Raw genomic sequence first — 5,000 nt, 5'->3', positions numbered from 1 at the left:
GTGATGGCCGAGAGGTTAAGGCATTGGACTCGAAATCCAATGGGGTTTCCCCGCGCAGGTTCGAACCCTGCTCGCAGCGCAGTCCTTTCTTATAAACGGGATTAAGCACGGACGTCTTGATTCCTGTGGCGAGATAACAGGTGTGAAATTTTCCATCACATCTTTACGGCCTCTTACATGTCCCCGTTTCAAACTGCAAAAGTAATGGAATGTCTTTCAGTAATGACAGTGGTCCTACTTTTGCTGTGTGTGAATTTAGGCTTGTCCCTCCGATTGCCATCCACCAGGTAGCATGTTTGCATGTCTTTTTTTTCATGTCGCACTCGAATTCAGTAAGCTGTGATGGCTGAGAGGTTAAGGCGTTGGATGCGAAATCCAATGGGGTTTCCCCGCGCAGGTTCGAACCCTGCTCGCAGCGTTACTTTGGCTAGTTGGTCTCCTGCCACCCGTTTGATACTCAAGACAGAAACAGGCAAAGGAAGTTGAAACAAACCGTCCAGCCAATTCTTTATAGCAGTGTCTTCTCTAACTGAAGCTGTGGCACGTTGTGAATGTAAATTTACCATTGCGATGGCCATGTCTATCAGTTGTTCCAAGGGATCCAAGCTTCCCACGAGCGTGTATATGCCCATATGAAAAGTTACACATTTTATGTAGTTTTCTCATTTGTACTTGCAAAAAGGACTTTGGGTCACTGGAGGCAAACTGGATGAGTTTCTCTTCTTGCCCTCTCATTCGCTGGAATGTGTAGTTTGCCTCTCTGTCGATTGTTTGCCTTGTACAGTCAAGGCGTGCAGTGATGGCCGAGAGGTTAAGGCGTTGGACTTGAACTCCAATGGGGTCTCCCCGCGCAGGTTCGAACCCTGCTCACAGCGCAGTCCTTTCTTATGAATGGGATGAAGAGCGGCTGGTTAGATTCATATGGCGAAACAACAAGCCGTGAAATTTACCACCACATCTACCCGGCCTCTAACCTGTGCCCGTTTCAAACTGCACAAGTAATGGCGTGTCTCACAGTAGTGCCGTTGGTCCTACGTTTACCATGTGTGAATTTAGGCTCATCCACCAGGTAGCATGTTTGCATGTCTTTTTTTTTTCATGACGCCCTTGAATGCAATAAGCTGCGATGGCCGAGAGGTTAAGGCGTTGGACTCGAAATCCAATGGGGTTTCCCCGCGCAGGTTCGAACCCTGCTCGCAGCGTTTATTTGACTAGTTGGTCTCCTGCCACCTGTTTAATACCCAAGACAGAATCTGGCAAAGGAAGTTGAAACATACCGTCCAGCCAATCCTTAAAGCAGTGTCTTTTCTAACTGAAGCTGTGGCACGTTGTGAATGTAAATTTACCATTGCGATGGCCATGTCTATCAGTTGTTCCAAGGGATCCAAGCTTCCCACGAGCGTGTATTTATGCCCCTATGAAGAGTTGCACATTTCATGTGCTTCTCTCATTTGTATTTGCAAAAAGGACTTTGGGTCACTGGTGGCAAACTGGATGAGTTTCTATTCTTGCCCTTTCATTTCCTGGAATGTTTAATTTGCCTCTCTGACAATTTTTGCCCGTACAGCCATACACCTGATGTGCAGCTGTGATGGCCGAGTGGTTAAGGCGTTGGACTTGAAATCCAATGGGGTTTCCCCGCGCAGGTTCGAACCCTGCTCACAGCGTTACTTTGACTAGTTGGTCTCCTGCCACCTGTTTAATACCCAAGACAGAAACTGGCAAAGGAAGTTGAAACATACCGTCCAGCCAATTCTTTATAGCAGTGTCTTCTCTAACTGAAGCTGTGGCATGTTGTTTATGTAAATTTTCCATTGCGATGGCCATTTCTATCAGTTGTTCCAAGTGAACCAAGCTTCCCACGAGCGTGTATGTATAACCCTCTGAAAAGTTCTCTCATTTGTACTTGCAAAAAGGACTTTGTGTCACTGGAGGCAAACTGGATGAGTTTCTATTCTTGCCTTCTCATTCGCTGGAGTGTGTAGTTTGCCTCTGTTGATTTTTGTCTGTACAGTCAAGGCTTGCAGCTGTGATGGCCGAGAGGTTAAGGCATTGGACTCGAAATCCAATGGGGTTTCCCCGCGCAGGTTCGAACCCTGCTCGCAGCGCAGTCCTTTCTTATAAACGGGATTAAGCACGGACGTCTTGATTCCTGTGGCGAGATAACAGGTGTGAAATTTTCCATCACATCTTTACGGCCTCTTACATGTCCCCGTTTCAAACTGCAAAAGTAATGGAATGTCTTTCAGTAATGACAGTGGTCCTACTTTTGCTGTGTGTGAATTTAGGCTTGTCCCTCCGATTGCCATCCACCAGGTAGCATGTTTGCATGTCTTTTTTTTCATGTCGCACTCGAATTCAATAAGCTGTGATGGCTGAGAGGTTAAGGCGTTGGATGCGAAATCCAATGGGGTTTCCCCGCGCAGGTTCGAACCCTGCTCGCAGCGTTACTTTGGCTAGTTGGTCTCCTGCCACCCGTTTGATACTCAAGACAGAAACAGGCAAAGGAAGTTGAAACAAACCGTCCAGCCAATTCTTTATAGCAGTGTCTTCTCTAACTGAAGCTGTGGCACGTTGTGAATGTAAATTTACCATTGCGATGGCCATGTCTATCAGTTGTTCCAAGGGATCCAAGCTTCCCACGAGCGTGTATATGCCCATATGAAAAGTTACACATTTTATGTAGTTTTCTCATTTGTACTTGCAAAAAGGACTTTGGGTCACTGGAGGCAAACTGGATGAGTTTCTCTTCTTGCCCTCTCATTCGCTGGAATGTGTAGTTTGCCTCTCTGTCGATTGTTTGCCTTGTACAGTCAAGGCGTGCAGTGATGGCCGAGAGGTTAAGGCGTTGGACTTGAACTCCAATGGGGTCTCCCCGCGCAGGTTCGAACCCTGCTCACAGCGCAGTCCTTTCTTATGAATGGGATGAAGAGCGGCTGGTTAGATTCATATGGCGAAACAACAAGCCGTGAAATTTACCACCACATCTACCCGGCCTCTAACCTGTGCCCGTTTCAAACTGCACAAGTAATGGCGTGTCTCACAGTAGTGCCGTTGGTCCTACGTTTACCATGTGTGAATTTAGGCTCATCCACCAGGTAGCATGTTTGCATGTCTTTTTTTTTTCATGACGCCCTTGAATGCAATAAGCTGCGATGGCCGAGAGGTTAAGGCGTTGGACTCGAAATTCAATGGGGTTTCCCCGCGCAGGTTCGAACCCTGCTCGCAGCGTTTATTTGACTAGTTGGTCTCCTGCCACCTGTTTAATACCCAAGACAGAATCTGGCAAAGGAAGTTGAAACATACCGTCCAGCCAATCCTTAAAGCAGTGTCTTTTCTAACTGAAGCTGTGGCACGTTGTGAATGTAAATTTACCATTGCGATGGCCATGTCTATCAGTTGTTCCAAGGGATCGATCCAAGCTTCCCACGAGCGTGTATTTATGCCCCTATGAAGAGTTGCACATTTCATGTGCTTCTCTCATTTGTATTTGCAAAAAGGACTTTGGGTCACTGGTGGCAAACTGGATGAGTTTCTATTCTTGCCCTTTCATTTCCTGGAATGTTTAATTTGCCTCTCTGACAATTTTTGCCCGTACAGCCATACACCTGATGTGCAGCTGTGATGGCTGAGTGGTTAAGGCGTTGGACTTGAAATCCAATGGGATTTCCCCGCGCAGGTTCGAACCCTGCTCACAGCGTTACTTTGACTAGTTGGTCTCCTGCCACCTGTTTAATACCCAAGACAGAAACTGGCAAAGGAAGTTGAAACATACCGTCCAGCCAATTCTTTATAGCAGTGTCTTCTCTAACTGAAGCTGTGGCATGTTGTTCATGTAAATTTACCATTGCGATGGCCATTTCTGTCAGTTGTTCCAAGTGAACCAAGCTTCCCACGAGCGTGTATGTATAACCCTCTGAAAAGTTCTCTCATTTGTGCTTGCAAAAAGGACTTTGTGTCACTGGAGGCAAACTGGATGAGTTTCTATTCTTGCCTTCTCATTCGCTGGAGTGTGTAGTTTGCCTCTCTGTTGATTTTTGTCTGTACAGTCAAGGCTTGCAGCTGTGATGGCCGAGAGGTTAAGGCATTGGACTCGAAATCCAATGGGGTTTCCCCGCGCAGGTTTGAACCCTGCTCGCAGCGCAGTCCTTTCTTATAAACGGGATTAAGCACGGACGTCTTGATTCCTGTGGCGAGATAACAGGTGTGAAATTTTCCATCACATCTTTACGGCCTCTTACATGTCCCCGTTTCAAACTGCAAAAGTAATGGAATGTCTTTCAGTAATGACAGTGGTCCTACTTTTGCTGTGTGTGAATTTAGGCTTGTCCCTCCGATTGCCATCCACCAGGTAGCATGTTTGCATGTCTTTTTTTTCATGTCGCACTCGAATTCAATAAGCTGTGATGGCCGAGAGGTTAAGGCGTTGGATGCGAAATCCAATGGGGTTTCCCCGCGCAGGTTCGAACCCTGCTCGCAGCTTTACTTTGGCTAGTTGGTCTCCTGCCACCCGTTTGATACTCAAGACAGAAACAGGCAAAGGTAGTTGAAACAAACCGTCCAGCCAATTCTTTATAGCAGTGTCTTCGCTAACTGAAGCTGTGGCACGTTGTGAATGTAAATTTACCATTGCGATGGCCATGTCTATCAGTTGTTCCAAGGGATCGATCCAAGCTTCCCACGAGCGTGTATATGCCCATATGAAAAGTTACACATTTTATGTAGTTTTCTCATTTGTACTTGCAAAAAGGACTTTGGGTCACTGGAGGCAAACTGGATGAGTTTCTCTTCTTGCCCTCTCATTCGCTGGAATGTGTAGTTTGCCTCTCTGTCGATTGTTTGCCTTGTACAGTCAAGGCGTGCTGTGATGACCGAGAGGTTAAGGCGTTGGACTTGAAATCCAATGGGGTCTCCCCGCGCCGGTTTGAACCCTGCTCACAGCGCAGTCCTTTCTTATAAATGGGATGAAGAGAGGCCGGTTAGATTCATATGGCGAAACA

General features: G+C 46.8%; 13 non-coding genes across 13 annotated transcripts in view; all 13 read left to right on the top strand.

Annotated features, from left to right (window-relative positions):
• Positions 1 to 79, top strand: part of trnas-cga (transfer RNA serine (anticodon CGA)) — an 82-nt gene extending 3 nt beyond the window's left edge. Inside the window, exon 1 of the tRNA in view lies at positions 1 to 79. This exon is cut by the window's left edge and continues 3 nt beyond it. This is a non-coding gene — a tRNA (tRNA-Ser).
• A 257-nt stretch (positions 80 to 336) lies between these two features.
• Positions 337 to 418, top strand: trnas-cga (transfer RNA serine (anticodon CGA)). Its single transcript has one exon. It is a non-coding gene; the product is annotated as a tRNA-Ser (tRNA).
• A 375-nt stretch (positions 419 to 793) lies between these two features.
• Positions 794 to 875, top strand: trnas-uga (transfer RNA serine (anticodon UGA)). The gene has a single exon. It is a non-coding gene; the product is annotated as a tRNA-Ser (tRNA).
• A 245-nt stretch (positions 876 to 1,120) lies between these two features.
• trnas-cga (transfer RNA serine (anticodon CGA)) lies at positions 1,121 to 1,202 on the top strand. The gene has a single exon. It is a non-coding gene; the product is annotated as a tRNA-Ser (tRNA).
• A 383-nt stretch (positions 1,203 to 1,585) lies between these two features.
• Positions 1,586 to 1,667, top strand: trnas-uga (transfer RNA serine (anticodon UGA)). The gene has a single exon. It is a non-coding gene; the product is annotated as a tRNA-Ser (tRNA).
• A 359-nt stretch (positions 1,668 to 2,026) lies between these two features.
• Positions 2,027 to 2,108, top strand: trnas-cga (transfer RNA serine (anticodon CGA)). Its single transcript has one exon. It is a non-coding gene; the product is annotated as a tRNA-Ser (tRNA).
• A 257-nt stretch (positions 2,109 to 2,365) lies between these two features.
• On the top strand, positions 2,366 to 2,447 carry trnas-cga (transfer RNA serine (anticodon CGA)). The gene has a single exon. It is a non-coding gene; the product is annotated as a tRNA-Ser (tRNA).
• A 375-nt stretch (positions 2,448 to 2,822) lies between these two features.
• trnas-uga (transfer RNA serine (anticodon UGA)) lies at positions 2,823 to 2,904 on the top strand. Its single transcript has one exon. It is a non-coding gene; the product is annotated as a tRNA-Ser (tRNA).
• A 245-nt stretch (positions 2,905 to 3,149) lies between these two features.
• On the top strand, positions 3,150 to 3,231 carry trnas-cga (transfer RNA serine (anticodon CGA)). Its single transcript has one exon. It is a non-coding gene; the product is annotated as a tRNA-Ser (tRNA).
• A 387-nt stretch (positions 3,232 to 3,618) lies between these two features.
• On the top strand, positions 3,619 to 3,700 carry trnas-uga (transfer RNA serine (anticodon UGA)). The gene has a single exon. It is a non-coding gene; the product is annotated as a tRNA-Ser (tRNA).
• Positions 3,701 to 4,061: 361 nt separating this feature from the next.
• Positions 4,062 to 4,143, top strand: trnas-cga (transfer RNA serine (anticodon CGA)). Its single transcript has one exon. It is a non-coding gene; the product is annotated as a tRNA-Ser (tRNA).
• Positions 4,144 to 4,400: 257 nt separating this feature from the next.
• On the top strand, positions 4,401 to 4,482 carry trnas-cga (transfer RNA serine (anticodon CGA)). Its single transcript has one exon. It is a non-coding gene; the product is annotated as a tRNA-Ser (tRNA).
• Positions 4,483 to 4,861: 379 nt separating this feature from the next.
• Positions 4,862 to 4,943, top strand: trnas-uga (transfer RNA serine (anticodon UGA)). Its single transcript has one exon. It is a non-coding gene; the product is annotated as a tRNA-Ser (tRNA).
• The last annotated feature ends 57 nt before the right edge of the window (positions 4,944 to 5,000 follow it).

Source organism: Alosa pseudoharengus, unplaced genomic scaffold (assembly GCF_046254945.1).
Source record: "Alosa pseudoharengus isolate Yale_2024_CS ecotype anadromous, Long Island Sound unplaced genomic scaffold, YU_APseudo_1.1 YU_APseudo_1.1_scf_17, whole genome shotgun sequence".
Lineage (NCBI taxonomy): Eukaryota > Metazoa > Chordata > Actinopteri > Clupeiformes > Clupeidae > Alosa > Alosa pseudoharengus.
This window is presented reverse-complemented; position numbering and strand designations above follow the sequence as displayed.